General features: G+C 43.6%; 1 pseudogene; it reads right to left on the bottom strand.

The window, feature by feature from the left end:
* Positions 1–1,609: 1,609 nt before the first annotated feature.
* On the bottom strand, positions 1,610–3,242 carry LOC149022692 (UPF0481 protein At3g47200-like; annotated as a pseudogene).
* Between the last annotated feature and the right edge of the window lie 16,788 nt (positions 3,243–20,030).

The raw sequence follows: 20,030 nt of genomic DNA, 5'->3' as shown, positions 1-20,030 counted from the left end.
CACTATGATGAAATGGCAAATTAACCAATTGGATGTTAAAAATGCATTCCTCCATGGGTTGTTGAAGATACCAGTTTACATGACTCAACCTCCTGGTTTTCATGATCCTCAAAGGTACACTGTTGTATGCAAGTTACATCGCTCCTTATATGGGCTCCGTCAAGCTCCAAGGGCTTGGTTTGATCGTTTTAGCACCTTTTTGTTGGACTTTGGTTTTGTATGTTGTGCTTTTGATAGCTCTTTGTTCATTTATCGGGGTAATGGACGAATTCTGCTACTTCTCTTACATGTTGATGACATCGTTTTGACTGGAAATGATTACTCATTTCTTCAAGAGTTTATTGGTCAACTTGGGGCTCCTTTTGCGATCAAAGATTTGGGTTCTTTGCATTACTTCTTGGGCATTGAGGTATCTTCTACAACTACTGGGCTTTTCTTGTCTCAAAAGAAATATGCTTGTGATCTACTTCACAAGGCTCATTTGAGCGATGCCAAACCTTTGCCCACACCCATGGTGACTCGGTCTGCTCATCTTTCTGATTTACCATTATATCCTGATGTGCATCATTTTCAAAGCTTGGTAGGTGGGTTACAATATCTCACCATGACTCGCCCAGATCTTTCTTATTCTGTTAACACCATTTGTCAAGACATGCAAAAGCCCACAATGAGTGATTTCATACTCCTGAAACGCATTCTTCGTTATGTTAAAGGAAGTTTAGATCATGGGTTACATATTCATCAGCATGGATCTTTTCAGTTATATGGCTACTCAGATGCCGATTGGGCTGGTTTTCCGACTAGTAGACGATCTACTATGGGTTTTTGTACCTTTTTGGGCCGTAATTGTATTTCTTGGAGTGCTAAGAAGCAACCCACTGTTGCACGTTCTAGCACGGAAGCTGAATATCGTGCTATGGCGTCTACGGCAGCAGAGTTAACTTGGTTAAGTTTTTTACTTCGAGATCTTGGAATACCACAACCACAACCTACTATCCTCTATTGTGATAATTGTAGTGTGGCTCGGTCACTTGGTTACACATTTTGTGTCTTCTAATCATCAATTGGCAGACATTTTTACTTTTTTTTTTTGGGTAATTAAAAGAGGGGATGCAGTAGTGGCCACCAAGCGCCCCCCCCGCTACGCAATGTTCGGACTTTTTATCAAGTGCGACCTATGCAAGCATTAGCCCTGTGCACTATCAGCGCAAGCACTGGCCCCGTCAGCGGAGCCCCACCGGAGGCCTAGTATAGTCCACAGAAGCCAGTAGCACTCATGCCCAGGCCAAAGAGCACACAACTGTCCAATGCAAGAAATAGAGGAGCAGAGGGGATTCGAACCTGGGACATGAGGTTTACCAAACCACTTGGGAGTGAGCTTGGGACCACTAGACCACCACCCCCGGTGGTGACATTTTTACTAAACCCTTGCCTCGTCGGGAATTTCTTACTATATGTTACAAACTAGGGCTGTTACCTCGGCCTAGTTTGAGGTGGGATATAGAAGTACATGTATAGACACATGTGTATAATTCTATAAATACTATACTTGTAACACATCTTAGAAATCAATGAAAACATATTTCGTTTCTCTTTCTTTATTACTTAGTTCACTCAGACAAAATATTGAAACTTGCCACTCATAAACACGCACGCACTTACATTTTACACACTTGAAGACTAGTATATCCTCACACAACTAATAGACTGAAGGAGCAACAGACAGTGTGATGCTGTTGAAGCAAAGGAGTTGTTCATTAAAACTGTAAGATGGAACAGACAGTTTGAATGACAGTCAATATGAGGAGGAACACTGCAGCAGCAAATGAAATTAGTGCCCATGGTGTGTTGAAATAGTCTCACATCAAAATTGCCTTGGATCTATTCCACGGTTTCTTGCTGTGTTTCTCCAACTCAGTGATAGTATCAGCGAAAATAGGGTTCCCGTTGATGACATGTTTGGTGATGTTGTTAAATAAGTCCACCACAGCTTCAGGGCTACCAAGGTGGTTTTCAATAATTCCTCCACGCTCTAGCAACCTCACATCCTTCACACTATCAAAGAGGCCATCCATGAATGCCGCGTAAGCTGTGAAGTTCCTATCAGTTCTGTCCAAACCTTGTTCATATGCAATAATGTTCCTGAGGACTGTTTCTGTTGAGTCAAGAATGGAGAGAGTTGGGATTGTCAAAACTCCCTTTTCGAACCTTATGTCAAGTAAAGATGTTTGCAGAGAGCTAGACTGAAACTCAACACCAGCATTCCTCAGTTCTGAGGCACAATATGAAAGCCGTTTAGGCTTTCCAGTGTACTTTTCCATCTTGATCAAAGATGCTGGGATGAGAGCAGAACGTAAAAGATCAACAAGATGCTTTGCTCCACCCTTTGGCACTGGTATTGACATTAAATCTTGAGGGTTACTGAGTTTTGGGCCTTGGAGTCCAGATGCAAACAAGTTTAAGAGGCAGTAACTGGTAAGATGACTAAAGGTGAAGCTGTCTGGCAATGGTTCAAAGACTATGTTATGGAGATTCTCCAGGACAAAGAAGGGAAGTTGGTTTTCAAGCTTAATCAGGTCACATTTGATTTGACATGCCCATAAATCATTTGATGCCAAATGATCATTCTCCCTCAACAGAAGGATCTGGAAGAAATTGAGTAAAAAGCAGCCATCAACCACCATCGTCTTCAGAAACTCATCTTTTGTAAAGCAAATGGTTTCTGAATAACATCTACGAGCTTTTTGTTCCAGATTACTCACAGCCTTGAATTAATCACGTAAGCTTTTCCCTTGGCGTGGAATTAGAGGACAATTATTTTTTCTCTCATAGTGACCTGGGTTTAGAAGAAACTTTAGATACCGACGCTTATGTATTTCCATGGACTGTAGGTTTTCCTTCTTGTGGTGCAAAGGGCCAATTGAGACTGACTCAGGTGTATAGGCTTTGGGATTTAACTCATGAAGCTGTGGGGGAACTCTATATATATCATAGGAGGAATGCAAGGAACTGATCTCATTTAGTTTTTCATCCATGGGTTTGATCACCATTCTTTTGATCACATCATCAAGTGGGCATTCATCATGTTCTTCTTCTAATTCTACCCCTCTAGATGCAGTAGAATGATCACTGGAAGAACCAAAATTGGCCGTTATCAAATGAAGAGAACCGATCTTATCCTCTCTTGTTTGCCTCATGGACTCATGAAAAACCGGTATCCTGATTTCACCAGAATTGGCCATTCAGCAGCAATATGGAAATGATCAGAGAGTTGTCGTAGCTACAACAGGGAAAGAAAAAAAATTCAGAAACTCTCACAAAGATGTACGAAAAATACAGTCATTATCTTAAACAAAACCAAAGGCAAAGAACAAGAACATATAGAAGCTTTACATCTTTACAGAGCATCCATATGTTTCACAAGTTTTTACTTAGTTTAAAACTTGTAAGAGAAAATTTACACGAAAAAAAAAAAAACTATACGAAACTCTTTAATCATTGAACACTTACAGATGCAGATTCAACAAGCCTTAGGTAGATGAATTTGTGCTTCAACTACTCTAGCTTTTGGATTTGATATGGAGAAAATATGATCGAACCGGGTTCATACTTGGTTTGATCCTCGACTCCGGTCGATACAGAAGGAATCGACTCACTCCCGAGCGAACCGAATCCGTAAGATGGCTTGCTGAGGAAGAAAACTTATTCAGCTACAAGCACGCCCTAATCCAACTTATGGATTAGGTTAACTACCCTAATGATGGCAGGCTCAAATTGACGGCTACGGCTAATCATTATCGAAGGGATAATCATCGCATAACCTAGAGGTTATCTCAGGATTCTTCTACTAGTCCAAACTAGTAGAAGTCTATCACTCCACGGATCTAACTGTTAAGATCCAACGACTACCCGAAGAAGGCTCAAGTGCATCCAACGAAGGAGATTCGAAGGTACACTATATATAAACCTCACTGCCATACGTGGTGAGGGACTCAGATTCAGATATAGACTGGTAGATGTAAACTATCAGAGGCTTACGATCTAGATCACCTTTCCCAGTTCTTCATTCCTTAGCTCTGTGCTTCGAGCAGAGCCGTTTGTGATTAAGTTCATCAACTGACTTAGCCTTCGGAGGTGGACTCCCGACCCCCGCGGTCGGGCCACATCTGACGCTTTCGTTTTGCAGGTCATCACGAGGAGATCTAAGGGCTGAGCAGATTTTGGACGCATCATTTGGCGCCGTCTGTGGGAAACGACTTGTAAAGCCATGGTGACTAAATCGGTAGCAGCCGCTGCACAGCGCGATTCCGGTGTTCAGATTCCTGGAGTGAACAATCCAGACGTTTCCCAGGGAAGCCAACATCCTATTGAGGTAGATGGTGGTCAGGGAGGACATAATCCTCCAGATACATTCCAAGATCAATTGGAATCAAGTGAAGATTCAACTCTTGGAGGTGAGCCAAGCACTCCGCGTGCTCACTAGGCGAGTGGTGTTACCACAAGAACCTGATCATCGAGATTCAGGGAGGCGTGCGTTACCACGTGATCAACCGCGTGATCAAAGATTGGCTGAAGACCGGAATATCGGTTAGAACTTTCGTGAAGGTGACCGAAGACCTAGGAGAATTGATGATCAACCTAGGCGAGACGATCTGTTCGACAGACCGCAGGAAAGTACAACCGATTCAAATACAAGGTTGGATACGGGGGTGAGAACTCACTCACCAACTGTCAGAAGAACCATTCGTGATGATCGAGTAGTTCACGATGAGCGGAATGTTCGTGAGGGACGGGCCGTTCGTGATGATCGAATAGCTCGTGAAGATCGTGTTAATCGAGGTCGTGATCATATTGCTGAAGATCACCCGACCCAAATTGGTCAGGAATTGGCCAACATCAATCAGAAATTAGGACAGTTGGCTAAGGGAAGGATAACTGAGGATATTTACTCAGTCATTCGGAAGACCCCCTTTGCCGAGCCAATTGCGGGATATCAGTTTCCCCATAACTTCCGTTTGCCTACATTTTCTACATTCGATGGCTCCGGAGATCCAACGGCCCACATTGGCTATTATCAGCAGACCATGGCAGTTTCAGGTAATTCTGATGAAATTTTATGCAGGGTTTTTGGTTCATCTTTGACCGGAGCAGCACAAAAGTGGTTTTCGAACCTCCATTTGGAAGGATCGTAAACTTTGATGAATTGGCGCGCAAATTCATAGGGCGATTCCAGAGTGGAATACAGGTCAAGAAAACGGAAGAAACCTTGTTTACTATCAGACAAGGAAAAAGCGAATCGATCAGAGAGTTTCTGAAAAGATTTAACAAAGTAACGATGGAGATAGAAAATTTGGATGAGCAAGTAGCCAAAACTGCTCTATTCACTGGACTCACTAACCGGAAACTCTTGGAGTTATTACTACGGGATATGCCCGCCAACTTATGCTTTGAGTTGGTACGGAGATGCCGAAGCGAGGCCGAAGTCATGGAGATCCTAGATGCTCGCCAAGGAGATAACAAAGTCTCCAATAAGGAACAAAAGGCTCCTGAGCAGAAGGCAGAAGCCAAAGAAAAATGTCCGCGATCGGGTTGGAAAATCTCAGGCTTGGCGCCAGAGGTCTCCCGATAAAACCTGGAGAGCACCAGGATCGAGAAAAGTATTGCCGATTCCACAAGGACTATGGTCATTATACAAATGACTATCGTCATCTGAAAGCAGATATTGAGAGATTAATATCTCAGGGACACTTGTCCAATTTTGTTAGCAGAAGAAGGGAGGAGCCACGTGAGCCACGCGCGGCTGCCCCTAAAAGGGATCGTTCGGTTAGTTCAGAACGATCAAGGGAGGCTCCGAAGTCAAGGAGGTGATTGAAGCTACTCGGTCACCGATCCTTACCATTTTCGGAGGACCAGAGCCCGAATCACTCCGAAGTTTGAAAACAAAATCCAAATTTGTCGGAACCGGAGGGACGCGAGGGCGAAAGAAGCCGAATGGTGAAGATTCTATCACCTTTGGCGAGGAGGATGAAAGAGGCGTTTGTTTACCTCATGATGATGCCATAGTCATCAAGGTAGAAATTGCACGCCGGGAAGTGCATAGAGTTTTGGTTGATACGGGGTCTGCAACTGACCTAATTTCTTATGAAGTGTATCAAAAGCTGAAGGTGGATGAGGACTTGATGGAGCCTTCATCCACACATCTATATGGTTTTGCAGGATCATCTACGGTGGCGGAAGGATCTGTCCAGTTGGACTTATCTATTGGAAGTTTTCCTAAGGAAACAACCGTCCGAATCAATTTTTTGGTGGTTCAGGAACTGCCAGCTTATAATGTTATCCTCGGGCAACCATCTTTATCCAAGATAGGTGCTATTGTTTCGACAAAACACCTGAAGATAAAATTCCCGACTGATATGGGAATCGGTCAAGTTTCCTCTTACCAGAGGATCTCTCGGCAATGTTACGTTGCCTATTTAAAAGACAAGGAGGGCCCGAGGAAGGTGACTGCCCTACCTATAGAAGTTCAAGACGATCGGGAAGAAGCGAAAATGCAAAGGCCCGAACCGGTGGAAAAGCTGGAGCAAATCCAACTGTGTACCGAGGATAAGAAGAAGATTACTTATATCGGGTCTGAGCAGCTGGAGGAATTCAAAAGTGAATTGAAGCTATTTCTTCAACAGAATAATGACGTATTCGCATGGTCCGCCGAGGACATGCCGGGGAATCGATCGGGCTATCCAGCGAGCACAAACTGCGGATAGATCCGAAGGTGAAACCGTGATACGAGAAAAGGAGAAATTTCTCCATTGAAAAGTATGAAGTCGTTCGGGGCGAAGTTGAAAAACTGAAGAATTCTGGTTTCATGGAACCAATTGAATGCCCAACTTGGTTAGCTAACGTGGTAATGGTAAAAAAAGCGAATGGGAAGTGGAGGATGTGTACAGACTACACGGATCTCAACAAGGCTTGCCCTAAAGATTGTTATCCATTACCTCGGATTGACCTCTTGATAGATGCGACTGCAGGATATGAAACTCTAAGTTTCATGGATGCCTACTCAGGGTATAATCAGATCCTCATGAATAAGGAAGATGAGAAGTTCACGGCTTTCATGACTGATGTGAAAGCTACTATTACAAAGTCATGCCATTTGGCCTGAAAAATGCAGGAGCTACATATCAGAGAGCCGTCAACAAGATTTTTAAAAATTTGATAGGGAAGAATGTCGAAGCTTATGTTGATGACATGCTTGTGAAGAGCTTTACAAAAGCGAATCATATTGCAGATTTGACTGAGGTATTCTCAGTGCTGCGAAAACATCAAATGAAGCTGAATCCAGAAAAGTGTGCCTTTGGAGTTTCTTCAGGCAAATTTTTGGGCTTCATGGTGTCACAGAGAGGTATTGAGGCTAATCTGCCAAAATACGGGGCTCGGTTGACATGGAGGCTCCCAAAACTGTTCGTGATGTGCAGTGTTTAACGGGGAGAGTTGCCGCTTTGAATCATTTCATCTCAAAATCTGGAGAAAAGTGTTTGTCGTTCTTCAAGGCATTCAAAGATTTGAGGGGCAGCAAGGAAGCAAAATGGACCGAAGAATGCCAGAAAGCTTTCGAGGAATTAAAAGAAGCACTCAGACAACCGCCAATCTTGTCCCGACCGGAGAAGGGGGAAATATCACAGCTATATCTAGCGACGTCCCTTTCAGCGGTCAGTGCAGTACTTGTTCATGAGAAAGATAAAAAAAACAATGGCCAATTTACTATGTAAGCCACGTATTGCTAGATGCGGAGACACGATATTCGCAGATTGAGAAGCAGGCTCTGGCTCTCATGATGGCCGCCAGGAAGCTAAGGCCATACTTCCAGGCTCATCCATTTGAGGTATTTACAACTTTTCCTCTCAGTAAAGTTCTTAATAAACCTGATTTATCTGGAAGGATGGTGTCCTGGTCAGTAGAACTCAGCGAGTTCCAGTGAGCTTTAAGCCCAGAACCGCAATCAAAGCTCAGGCGCTAGCCGATTTTGTAGTAGAAACTATTGCACCAGTGGAGTCCACCATGGAGGATCCTATTATACCAACCACTTGGGAGGTATATGTAGATGGTTCGAGTAATAAAGATGGAGCAGGAGCTGGAATCCTATTGAAAAGTCCAGCAGGATTTATTATTCGATATGCTTTAAGATTTGCATTCGAAGCAAGTAATAACGAAGTAGAATATGAGGCTCGATTCTCTGGACTTCGGTTGTCAAAAGCATTGTCTATTGCAGATGTTACTATTTATAGTGACTATCAACTTATAGTCAACCAAGTCCAGGGGGAGTATGGTATTAAAGAACCACGCTTGCAGAAATATCAAGAGATAGTGCAGGCATTTCAAAAGCAATTTTGGAATTTGAAGATATCTCAGATTCCGAGGACTGAAAATACAGTGGCAGATGAGTTATCCCGATTAGCCAATGCCAAAGAAAAAATCTAGACCCTTCGGTCTACATTGAAGAGATAACATTTCCAAGTTATCATGAGAAAGAAATTTCTTATATTGAAGTAGAACGTTGCTGGATGAATCCGATAATTGAGTATTTGAGAGATGACAAATTACCTGAGGATCCGAAAGAGGCAAGGTTGATCAAGATACGATCGGTGAGATTTGTCATTCAGAATGGGAGACTATACAAAAGATCTTATTCTGGACCCCTTATGAGGTGTATAGGCCCTGAAGGAGCAAAGTCAGCTTTGGCTGAGGTTCATGAAGGAATTTGTGGAGCTCACATGCGTGGACGAGCCCTGGCCCACAAAATTCTAAGACTTGGATTATATTGGCCTAAGATCCAAGAGGCTGCTATGGAGTATGTTCTCGATGTGGCAACTGTCAAATTCATGCTACAGTATCGAAATGCCCAGCGGAAGCCATGACTTCAATTCTAGATCCCATTCCCTTTGCGATGTGGGGAATTGATATCATGGGGAAATTCACCAAGGCGTCAGGCGGACGGGAATATCTGATAGTAGCAATTGATTACTTCACGAAGTGGGTTGAAGCCAGCGCCCTGGCAACAATTATTGAGAAAAAAGTGGAGAAATTCGTGCTTGAGTCAATCGTATATCGCTTTGGGATTCCAAAGATTATCGTCACTGACCATGGTACTCAGTTCGACTGTCCGCAATTTGAGCAATTTTGCGGAACATATATGATCGAGCATCGTATGTCCTCGGTGGCATACCCCCCGAGCAATGGACAAGTAGAAGTTACTAACCGAACGCTACTGGAAGGGATAAAGAGAAGACTCAAAGCTGACAAGGCTTTATGGGTCGAAGAACTTCATAATGTACTATGGCCCTATAGAACTACGGTTCGAACACCCACAGGAGAAACTCCATTCAGGTTAGCATATGGGTCCGAAGCATTGGCACCTGTGGAGATAATGGCGGGAACAATACGGGATCGAGAGTTCGAGGAAAAAGCGAACGAGCAAGGACTGCTTGATAGTCTTGATCTGTTGGACAAAGTTCGGGCAAAGGCAATAGCACGAACTCAACATTATCAAAGAAGGATAGCGTCTCATTATAATACCCGAGTGAAGAATCGTCGGTACTTAGCCGGAGATTTGGTGTTGAGAAACACCTTAGCTTCCGACCCACGCCACCAAAGAAAATTGGACCCTTCCTGGGAAGGACCTTATATGGTTATAAAATCAGTCGGTTCAGGAGCTTACAGGCTGAAGAACATCAACACCCAGAAAGAGTTGGATCGTTCGTGGAATGCCAGGCATCTCAAAAAATTTTATCCTTGATGATGATTTCAATTTTGTTCGTGATGTAAACATTTTCAACTCAATCAATGCAATTATTGGCTTTCAACAAATTATCATCTGATTGGGGGGCATCATACACCACATTCAAGAACAAGATCCAACTATAAGGCATTGGATGAAAATCCGTGTGGGTCCTTCAACACTTATGGAATTTTTATTCGGAATTTCTTAAGTCAAGGCATTGGATGAAAATCCGAGTGAGTTCCTTCCGCAAGGCGTCGGTTTGAAACCCGAGTAAGTTCCTTCAAGACTTATTGAATTTTCGAATTATCCTTAAGTAAAGGCATCGGTTTAAAACCCAAGTGAGTTCCTTCTACAAGGCATCGGTTTAAAACCCGAGTGAGTTCCTTCTCAGACTTATTGTATTTCTCCGGAAATCCTTAAGTAAAGGCATCGGTTCAAAACCCGAGTGAGTTCCTTCTACAAGGCATCGGTTTAAAACCTGAGTGAGTTCCTTCTCAGACTTATTGTATTTCTCCGGAAATCCTTAAGTAAAGGCATCGGTTCAAAACCCGAGTGAGTTCCTTCTACAAGGCATTGTTTAAAACCTGAGTGAGTTCCTTCTCAGGCTTATTGTATTTCTCCGGAAATCTTTAAGTAAAGGCATTGTTCTAAACAACTAAGACCTAATGCAACAGCAATTCAAATGACTAGCAAAGTTCAAGATGAAGTTAGTTCTTATTTCTTCAAAAGACCAACAGAGGCCAGTCTCAATATCAACGTAAGATTACAAGAGCTGGGTACAATCTTCGGTCAAAAAAGAAAGTCATCATCGATGATCATTAAGAAGTCATACAAGATCGGCACAACTTTGCTAGAACAAACACATGAGTCAATTATTGGTATGGATTCAAGGAAAAGAAGAGGAGGAATGAGGATTACAAAAAACATTTCAGTATGTATAAAATCCTCCGCAATTTCATACTCTTTTTCCAGCTTGTCCAGGAGAAGTATGGTCCTCGACCAAACTTGCATTCAAGGCGAGTTCGTCATAATTGACTCCTTCCAATGGAGAATAAACAGGAGAATCTTCCAGATAATGCATAATATCTGGATCGGAAGGCGGAGGATCAATCTTATTTTTGGTTCAGTCAGGAGGAGGAAGGCCCAGGTTGGTAAATACTTCAGGATGGCAAACAGCACTGTAGGGAGTCGTATCAAAATGAGGATCCTTCCTTAGTATTGATTCCCATACTTCGTTCTCACCATCCCGGTACGCCTGCAAGTTATAAGCATTCAGCATATCAACAAAGGGCTTACTGTCTAAATACTTGAAGACGCAGGCTCTGCGAACATCAGTTGGAAGGGATTCGAGCAAAGGAACGACAGCTTGCCTTTGAGGTAACGTTTCAGATCCTTTGGCTCCTGACTTTCCAACTCCTCGCTCCAGGTGCCGAATCTTCTCCCTAGCATCATCCAAGTTTGACCGAAGACGATCGATCACCGAATTCTTTTCTCCTGCAACCTCCCAAGCTAGTTTCCTAAGGCGAGCAATCTCAGCATCTTTAGCTTCAGAGATTTCCCGAAGCCTGGAAACTTCATTGCTCAACCTATTGAGCCTAGAGGCTGCTTCCACTTGGTTATGGAAGTTACCAGTAAGACTCCTGCAAACAATTTCCGAGTTAAAAAGGAGCAGAAGAGTAATATTCAGAATCAAAAGATAATGAAGAAAGACTTACATCACCATTGACTTCATAAAGACTTCATCTGAAAGTTTGGAAAGAACTGCGCTCTCAGAAGTCATTTGAGCAGTAGTGCACTATTCCAACGCTCTGTCAAACTCGTTTGACACTAATTCGGGCGAAGGATGAGAAGGATGAGCTACATCACTTGTCACCCGACGGCGCTTCCTGGTGGGAAAATCCTCGAACTCCAAAGGAGAGAAGGAGGATGCCAAACAAGCACTAGAATTGGAAATAGGAGCAGCACCTGCTGGGACCACACCTTCATCAGACGCCAACATAGTTGCCTCAGATGCCCGAAGAGTCTCCTTCGGGGGTGCAAGAACGGTCTCTGCAGCAGGGGCGTCAACAGCACCATCAACAGTGGAGTGATCAAGATCTTCCTGGGAAGAACGAGTGATCACTTCAGGCAGAAGAGGCGTAGGGGCAGCATCAATAGAAACTGTGGGAATCTGATTTGAAGATTCATCAATAGCAGTCGTCTTACGCTTGGAGGATTCACTAGCTGAAACCACCTCACTGGCCCCAACCACCGCCGACGGAACGATTTTCTTACAAGATTTCGCTTTGATAAAGTTCGGGTTGATCCTGGGAGCCACTGTATAAACAGAAAAGCCGTATCAGTACAGATATCCAACAACAAAAGAAAAGAGGGAAAACCCTAGTTCTCTATCAGCTATGAAAAACCGATCTAAACCCCAAGTAATACTACTGGTGCAATTTACTCAGGGGGAAAGGGGAAAGAGATGAGTAATCAAAAAACTCACTTGTTCAGAAGTTGATAGAGTTATTGTTGGAGTACGAGGAATACGGAAGCAAGCAGGAGGACAGAATGTCGCTTTAGCAAATCTAACTTGCAGATAGCAGGATAGATGGAGAGTACCCACGAAGGCTTTAAATAGCCTCAGGTATTAAGACAACGGTTGAGAGCTAAAGACAACCAATGGCCCAGATCGAAATGACGCTTCGAAATCCGCAACAAGCAAGATCAACGGTCAGAGGGAAGCCACATGGAAACATGTGGAGGGGAGCACCTGATGCAGGGATACCTCCAATCATCGCACCGCCATTGTGATAATGGATGTATTACCAATTTATTGGAAACAGTGAATGGTACACCAAAGAAGGGAAACGTGTGGACTTTGCAGTAAATGAAGGAGCGGGAAAGATTAATGCATCTTTCCAAAACGTATCTTCATAATATCTTTACAAGATTATTATTCGTCAAAGAATGTGAAGTTAAGTGATAAGTTTTATCATTTATATTTTGATATTCAAGACAAGATTTCGGTAGGAGACGAGGAAATAATAAGGCCAACATGAAAGAAGTATCTATTCATTAGCAAGGAGGTCAATCTTTACAAAAAAAAAAAAAAAAAAAAAAAAAAAAAAAAAAAAAGATAACTCCCTAAGCCTCTTCTTCATTGATGCCCGAGGAGCCCTGGGCAGGAGGACTTTTCTCAGGATCCTGAGAAGAGCCTTCCTCAAGATTAACGTTGTCGGAGTCCTCTTTAGCAGCAGCTTGTGACTCGGCTTGTGACTTTTTCTCTGGAAGTGCCGGCTTGTCAGCCAGATATGCCTCATATTGTGGGTCAGCTGGAAAAGGATCATCTTCTTCCTGAGCCCAGTCTGGGAGATCCATACCTAATTTCCCGAAGACCTCTTTATGGGACACCTCACGAAAGGGAGCAGCATCGAAGGAAGGGATTGATGCCAGAATTCGCTCCTAAACGTCATTTTGCCCCAAGCGATAAGCTTGGATGTTGTAGGCACCCAGCAATTGGGAGAAAGGTACGCTGTTCAGGTACTTCCGAACACAATCCTTCCGAAGCTCTGGCTTGATGTGCTCGGGCTTGCTAGGAACCGCCCACTTCAAATATCTTTCGTTCTCCTCACAACGGAAATTCCATCTGTCACCGAACAACGTGGCTGTAATACCCCCCGTATTTCTAACCCGAGATCCGTATTCCAGGTCCGAGAACCCGAAGGTCTAGTCGGGTGAACTTGTGGAGTATCCGGATTGAAGCCCATGATCCATACCCAGGACCCATGGATCTGGATCCTATGTCCGAAAAGCCTGCCTTGGCTGGCGTGGGAAATTCTGGAAGTCAAGTGTCGTTCAGAGATGTCCGGAATGAAGGTAAGATCTCCCCCATCTCTTATTTAGGGCTAGGTTGACCTTGGGTATCAACCCCCTAGTAAAAGCACCCTTGTATGGCAAATTACATGGGGGCGGTTACTAGTGGCGGTCGCTTAACCTAAGCGACCGGCCCAAGCGACCGCCCGGTCTGTTTTTCGGGGATTTTGCCCTATTTTGCCCCCAGACTTCTATAAAAGGCAACCTCCGTCTCATTAACGATTACTTTATTCGTTATTTCTTATTTGGGAGTTAAGACGGCTGCGGGGAAGATCCGAAAGAGTCTCTGGAATACTGACAGTGGTTTGGAGGACCAGTTCTCTTCTTCTCTGGCTTTCTGGTGTGAGGTATTGAACTAACCCTTCGTTCTCTACTCTCTTATCTCCGTTAGTTTGGTTTTACCCTTTTTCCCTCGTCACTGTGATTACCCCTTGGTTATTCTTTACCTTTTTTTTTAATCTACATGAGATAGAATAACCATAAACGGAACCCTGCTTCTGTGAGATGGTAAATCCAATCAAGGAGAGGGTTAGGGGTAATCCACTGATGGTAGTGGATTGTTTTCTCTTACCCTTTTGGCTTAGGGAGTGTTTAATTCGAGACTTAGGATGAGATTACTCGAAAACCGGATTGAAATCGAGTAATCAGAAGCCTGAGTTTCGGATTGAAGCTCATCACTTTTGGGGCGGTCACTAGTGGCGGTCGCTTAACCTAAGCGACCGGCACAAGCGACCGGCTGGTAAACAGTGACCAAATAGATTTCGGTTTTGATTCAATTTGGTTTATGTGACTTATATATTCTAATAACCCTGTGTTTAGGTGATTACTGTTTAAAAGAAAAGTCTACTAATAATTACTGGATTCCATTTTACGGACGTTTCAGTATATGCAAGTAAGGACAGTCTATCTTATCTATTTATGTATACTTCAGCATGTTGATTTAGTAATTGTTATTCTTAATGCTGTACCAATATATACTGCTGTAGTTTCATATATAATGCTGTCATACTACTGCTGTTTACTTTGATTTCATGTTTACTTTGTGGTTTGTGATTGTTATGAGATGGTGGTAGTTGGTATATGATTATGATAGTTGGGGTATTCCTTTTGGGATATCTTGGCTGATGTTATCAGGAGGCTGTGGAATGGGACACAAGCCTGCTGATGCCTTCAGCACTATCATGATTAATTGATGACATTGTTAGGATGAGTCTAGATTGCATGGCTAGGTACCCCACATGCTACTACCCTTTCGGTAGGGGAATTGAAACCGAGTGACCCGTGATGACAAGTGATGTGACTTGGTGGTCCACCTGTTGGTCATGAAATGGTAGGGTTGCATATGTTAGGGTTGGGCTCATGGATGTCCAAGGACCGGACCGGGTGTCGGGAGGAATCATGAGAGCATCCGCCCCAATGATATGTGGATGACCATAGGGTTATGGAGTAGAGTCCAACAGAGGTAGCCAGTCCGTGAGGATTCTTACTCCTAGGTTGCGAAGGATACTTGAACCGAGTTGGTCGGTGCCATAGGGGATGTATCTGGACTTCATGTAGACATGTAACCATTATGACCTTGCATTGGATTAGAAACCCAGGACATGCGCCAGTACTCATTACCAATGGTCGTGGTGAGAGAGTGTGGACTTAACCCCTAACCATGGTTTGTGAGCCAGTGTGGACTTTCCCTTTTTCCCCGGATCCCTACAGAGGTAACCGAGTCCTTGCCGGATCGAGTGATGAGACTTACCCAGAGGAGGGCTGGTGTTTATCTTAAAGCATGTCAGCTATTAGAGACTTGCATAGTTAGAAATCATAGCATCATTCATGTTTTGCATTCATTCATATTACTTGTTGTATCATGGTATTTTTGGATGATGGATGAGATATATGATTGTTTCTTACTGAGTTCTTTAGAACTCATTCCTTTATTCTTTGTATGTTTTTAGCCTATACAGAGGAAGGAATTGTATCTGAAGATGGGCTGGTTCCCTATGAAGGAACCATCCCGTTTGAAGAAGATGTGGCACCGCCAAAGGGGAGATGGGAATAGCATGTGCGGGAGTTCTGCGGGGTGCATGGAGTGCGCTTATCGCACCGGTTGATGGTCCGAGACCGGAGAAGAATTGGAGAACCCCTCACCTCATTAAACTGGAATCTAAGTTCATTATCTTAGAGAAACAAACTGGAAAGAAACTGATTTAAACACTTTTATTCCGCTGCCCTCATTTTTGACTTATTCATTATTCTTTATTTTCTTTCCTTTGTTATTGGAGCATTTTGGGCTTCTGTAATTCATTTAATTTAATTATTGGATATTCTTGCTCATGATTATCTCGTATTTGTCTTAAATATTTTTTTTTTTTGTTAAAACACTTCTCTTTTTCTGGGGGCCCCCCCCCCGGCGGGGGGGGGGGGGGCCGCCCCCCCGCGGGGGGGGGGGGCCGGTGGCGACTTCTTTCACGCTTCCTGGCCTCGTGCTCGGCAGCAACAGCACGAGCCGTTGAAGAATTGAGGGCCTCCTTAAGGGAGTTCATCTCCTCTTCATGCTTTCTTTGCAGCTCCTTAGCAGCTGCCGTCAGTCGGTCTATCTCAGAATTGGCTTTGGCCAAATTCTCTTCACAGGTTTGCAGCAAGGAGCTGTTGCGGCCAACCCGGCTCAATGCTTCCATGTGTTGATAGAAGCTCAACACAGCATTCCTGGGAAGGCAGAAATTATCAGAAGAAGTCATAAGAAATTATGAAAAAGTAAGTAAGCAAGAAGACCGGTACCTGGTGGATTGACTAACAAGGGCAACGTCACCCAGGGTTTCAAATTCCCGACGATTGGAAGTATAAGACTGAGGGAGCTCCACTCTGCAGCTTTCTCAGGATCTTGTGTCACCTTGTCGGTCAACTTCAGGGTCCACTGGGGGATGAAGACCTCCTCACAATCCACAAAATTTTTGGATTTTTTATGGGAGGAAGCATCAATTGTATCATGCCTCCTTTTGGTTCTGGCGGAGGAGGAGACATTAGACCTCTCCACCATCGGCTTCTTCCCTTTACCCGAAGCATCAGCCACGGGCCTGATATTCCTGATACCCCTGTAAGAGGGGTCGGGAGAGGGAACATAAGCCTCTTGATCAACGGTCAAGGCTCTAGGCAATCGTTGCTCGGCTGTCACAACGGCCCTAGCGGCCTTCACTCGCAGGTTCTCGGGGTTCATTCTTGGAGGCACTGCAAAGAAGAGCAAGAGTTAGAATTAAAGACATATCACTTCAGTAAAATTAAAGGATGATGGTTAGAAGCTCACAATGAGCCAAGCCCCAGTACTGAAGAATGGAGTTATACTCCACCTCAAGTTCATGTATCTCTTGATACCATGGAATGGATTTGATCTTCCTGATGGCTGCCTCGTCTTCTTTGGATAAGGGAAGGCCTCGGTTATTCTCAGAAGAAGAAGTACACCGCCTCCAGACGGTCGGGAAGTTAAGATCTGATGGAGGCACTCGACAGAAAAAGTATCGTTCGCGCCATCTTTTGTGGTTAGAAGGGCAAGTTCCTTTGACAAGGATGCTGCCCCTCCAATCAAGTTCAGCTTTATTGCGTTTGGACAGAAAAACCCAGCCGGGAGGATGGGAGATAGAAAGAACATGAAAATGCACAAAGAGAGAAAGAGATGGCGTAATGCCAAGTTCAAAACACAAACCCAAGAAGCCGACGATGAGACGCCAGCTATTGGGAAGGAGCATTCCAGGGCAAATGTCCCAATGATTCAGAACGGCTGAGAACAAAGGATTAAAAAAGGGAAAGCGAACCCCACTTTCCAGTGCATCTATATACAGAGAAAACTCACCCGAAAGGGTTGAATCAACCCTGTCATCAGGATGGGGAGCCCTAACTTGATAAGAGGAAGGAAAATCAAAATCTTGGATTGCTGAAAGAAGGGTTTCCTCCTTGAAAACGGAGGGAACAGAGCCAGATCCGCCATCGGACCTGGAAGTTTGACGCTGCCTAGAAGACTCGGCAGTTACCCTAGAAGTCTTGGAAGATCCAGACTTAGGAAGGACGGAAGGAGTTTCGGTTTTTCTCTCTAAACTTTTTTGAGAAACTTCAGCAAACTCGCGCCAGAGGACAGTTAGGGTTTTGTTATCACTATTCGACTGTTCGGAAGGAGGGGAAGCAAAAGCTTCATTACCACTACTATTACTAACACTGGGTACCAGAGAAACCCTATTATCCGCCATTATTTGTTTCAGTAAGGTACAAAAAGAAAAATACCAGTAAACTTACTGATTCAGTGAGGCAAAAGCTTGAGAGTAGGAAGGCGCGAAACAGACGACAAAGGTTCAGATTCCAGACAAGAAGAATGAAACCTACGAAGACAACGAACCGCTTTTAAAGCACCTGCACGAGTGTTCGGGAATCTGAACGATCGAGATTGATTCAAAATTGACGATCGAGATTAGAAGACGTTTTGAAAGTTTGAACTCACGAATCCGAAACAGGCGTTCGGAAACCGTCGCTTGGGTTACGTGAGCCACGACAAATCGACTGCAAGGAGAAACGTGGCATTACCCTCACAACGCTCGAGGAAAAGTGACCACCGCATTAAATGTGATATGACATTTAATGGAACACGCAGAGACTATTGTCTGATGAAGAACCCAGTTAAAAACCAAGCCCTCGGGATCGACCGAACGCTTGGTCTGGGGGGCTCATGATATGGAGAAAATATGATCGAACCAGGTTCATACTTGATTTGATCCTCGACTCCGGTCGAGACAAAAGGAATCGACTCGCTCCCGAGCGAACCGAATCCGTAAGATGGCTTGCTGAGGAAGAAAACTTATTCAGCTACAAGCACGCCCTAATCCAACTTATGGATTAGGTTAACTACCCTAATGATGGCAGGCTCAAATTGACGGCTACGGCTAATCATTATCGAAGGGATAATCATCGCATAACCTAGAGGTTATCTCAGGAGTCCTCTACTAGTCCAAACTAGTAGAAGTCTATCGCTCCACGGATCTAACTGTTAAGATCCAACGACTACCCGAAGAAGGCTCAAGTGCATCCAACGAAGGAGATTCGAAGGTACACTCTATATAAACCTCACTGCCATACGAGGTGAGGGACTCGGTCATCTGTGCATGGTCGGTAGACGTAAACTATCAGAGGCTTACGATCTAGATCACCTTTCTCAGTTCTTCATTCCTTAGCTCTGTGCTTCTAGCAGAGCCGTTTGTGATTAAGTTCATCAACTGACTTAGCCTTCGGAGGTGGACTCCCGACCCCCGCGATCGGGCCACATCTGACGCTTTCGTTTTGCAGGTCATCACGAGGAGATCTAAGGGCTGAGCAGATTTTGGACGCATCATGATTTAAAGCAATCGTCGAAGAAGCTAGAAGGAGACAACGAGCTAAGCTCGCTACTGTACGATTTGTTGCGCGGGGAAATAGTCAAATTCCACATGTCACATACTTGGCAAACTAAGAAGGTTAAAAAACAAAAGTGGGTTTGGTGAAATATTTAAAAAAAATAAATAAATGGTGGGTGTGCTTCGTAAAAAGTTGAGAGATTTCTATCTTGTGGAGCCCATCCCATCTAAAATGTCTCAGTGCCAGGAAATTGGGAGTTTTTCTAATATTTGGTGGAGCCCATATCTTCCGAAAAACATGTAGCTTTTTCTTTTTTATGGGGTCTATCCTAGAAAAATATGGGATTCACATGAAGGTAGGTGGGAATTGGTGACCGTTTCTACCTGTCTTTCGGGGGCACCTCACTCAAGAAAAGGGGTGTCGTGCTTGGTAGAAATTTTGGAAGCTTTCATTTTAGTGGGTCTATTTTAACATTTTTTTAAATCTTTCGCGCAAATCGTTAATTGACTCTCGACTTTCGACACTCACAGTGAGCAGGTGATGGGATTTATGTTCCCGTTTCGATTTGATATCAACGTGTGTCATGTAAACATTCAAAAATTCAATTGTGATAAATAGTTAAATTTTCAACAGTCATCCCTTAAACCGTTTTCTAAAACTAATGTCTTTTGAATTATTTGATTTTTCAATGAAATCTTTTTATAGAATGAGAATATATCAATAACACTCCTTATTGTAAAAATAACAATTAAGTGAGCATGGTGGGGAATTGGAGGTCATTTCTACTATCTGGGGGCCATCTCGTTCAAAAAAAGGAGTGCTTGGTAGAGAATTCAGAAACTTTCATTTTAATGGGGTCCACTTAAACATTTTCTGATATTTTTCACATAATTGTTACTTGATTGAGTCTTGGATCTTGAGTGCTTATAGGGAGTGTATGATGGGATTTTTGTTCTGGGGCCTGTTTGGTTACATGAGTCTGGAGATTTCAAATCTATGGAGTTATAATTTATAAAATTAGATGTTTGGTTGTGGA

Source organism: Hakea prostrata, chromosome 3 (assembly GCF_041222555.1).
Source record: "Hakea prostrata isolate BN-2017 chromosome 3, UWA_Hpros_2, whole genome shotgun sequence".
Classification (NCBI taxonomy): Eukaryota; Viridiplantae; Streptophyta; class Magnoliopsida; order Proteales; family Proteaceae; genus Hakea; species Hakea prostrata.
This window is presented reverse-complemented; position numbering and strand designations above follow the sequence as displayed.